Source organism: Penaeus monodon, chromosome 25 (genome assembly GCF_015228065.2).
Source record: "Penaeus monodon isolate SGIC_2016 chromosome 25, NSTDA_Pmon_1, whole genome shotgun sequence".
Taxonomy (NCBI): Eukaryota; Metazoa; Arthropoda; class Malacostraca; order Decapoda; family Penaeidae; genus Penaeus; species Penaeus monodon.
The window spans coordinates 20430906-20432741 of NC_051410.1; the positions used below are offsets into that span (position 1 = coordinate 20430906).

General features: G+C 39.0%; 1 pseudogene; it reads left to right on the forward strand.

Annotated features, from left to right (window-relative positions):
* Positions 1-318: 318 nt before the first annotated feature.
* Positions 319-1836, forward strand: part of LOC119589345 — a 3403-nt pseudogene continuing 1885 nt past the window's right edge.

Genomic DNA, 1836 nt, shown 5'->3' on the forward strand with positions numbered 1-1836 from the left:
AAATGTTAATTATCAGGAATGTAAAAGTTGTATCCTTTTAAAACATTGGCACATTGATGGAAGAATGTTACAAATTATGGTCCCACAAAATTTTTTTTTTTTCAAGTAAAACCCAGGTTACTACTGAGGTAAAGTGTGGCTCTGACTGCGTGGCAGGTGCGTGGGCATAGTGGGGGGTTTGGAATTTATAATTTAACAAGTTTCCTTTAGGTGCTGCATTGAGTTATTGGCAAAATACATTGAATTGGTTCATGGAAATCCCCTCACTGTAACCCCATTGGACAGACGACGTCGAGAGAACAAAGGGGAAGGAAAGACATGCGGAGTCGAGAAAAGCTGGAATGGAACAGGGAGGCCACAAAGAGAAAAAGGGTGAGAGTATCAATCAAAAGCAAAAGGGATAGAATCATGGTAAGTAATAACTTATTACAACTTTTTAGCTGGTATTTAACTCGTTAACTCTCTTTTGTTGTATTGCCTTAAACTGCATTTTTAAAAATGATTAGACTTATTTTAATGGCGCTCCTCATGTCTTGGTGGGTGGTTCTGAATATGATGGTAATAACCATTGGTATTATCAAAAGGCTTTTTTGCGTGAATATAACCTTCTCTATGCGTGTTCTGCTTTGTTTCCTTTTCTTTGTTTCTATTTCCTCTTTAAATATTCCTCATGGATATTCTAACAAGCGACTGCCACAAAATTGTCGATGTCGCGAATCAAAGCCGCGTTTCGAAGTCACCTTGACTGTTTATCATTCGTGTTTTCGGTTGGCTCAATACCAGACTGCGTAAATTAAGATTTGCATTTTTTTCAAGTGATTGACACATACGGTAGGGGTAAAGGTGTTTACTTTATATCATTCACTCAATGCGTTATTAAAAAAAAAAAAAAATGTTATCGGAATCCCCCTAAATGCGTTTGGCCTCTAGACCTTTATCATGATTCTCACTGTAACATGACGTTCCCTTGGTTCAATTACTAAGTTTTGCTGAATCGTTTATGTCCATGACCGATCTCCACAGTACACAGCCTATTGATCTTTGTTTATCCAAATTTGGATATTCCATGTAAATAATATTTTAAACCACGATGCGTCACATAACCTTCTCCTTAGGATACTATGTATTCTTTCGCGGTTCGCGTATTTGATATTAATCCCACAATAGCGTAACCTTTCACTTACATTTTTGATGATCAACATGAGCTTTATTCTTTAGCTTGGGCGGCGTTAATCAGTTTCACAAAGTATATCGCAATGGTTTTGTTACTTATAACTGCCTTATACAAATTGTAATTTTACGTTGCTGATGCACTTCTGTGTTTTCTTATTACACTTACCAGCTCCCCCGAAGCTCCACTACAGCGGCCCCCCCACCTTCGGTACCTTTCATGGGGTTACGAGGCGAAGGAGGTAACAGCAACTCATGTCATTAATGTTTTCGTGCAGATAAAAAAATAATTTCCCCAGTGGATGTTAAGAAAACTTTTAATATCTGATAACAAGGTGGTTTTGTCCGCACTTTCTTCTGCTATAAGTTATAGACGCGGAATTCATAACCCCGACACGGAAGAACATTCGTAATGAAAATGAAATTAAGAAGTTGCTTTTCGGCCTCCTTGATATTGTATTTGTCCCGCTAACAGGTTCCCGAGAATTGGGCGACGCTGTTTCCCAATTACTGTGCTGTCAACGTCAGTCCCCGATCGCCCTGAATGACTCGAAGCCACTGCCAAGAAGTTTCCCCGACCCTGGGTGCTTGGAAAATACGACACCATTCCATTGATCTCAATATTGAAACAATGGACACTCAGGTATCCATACGTATATGCTGAAA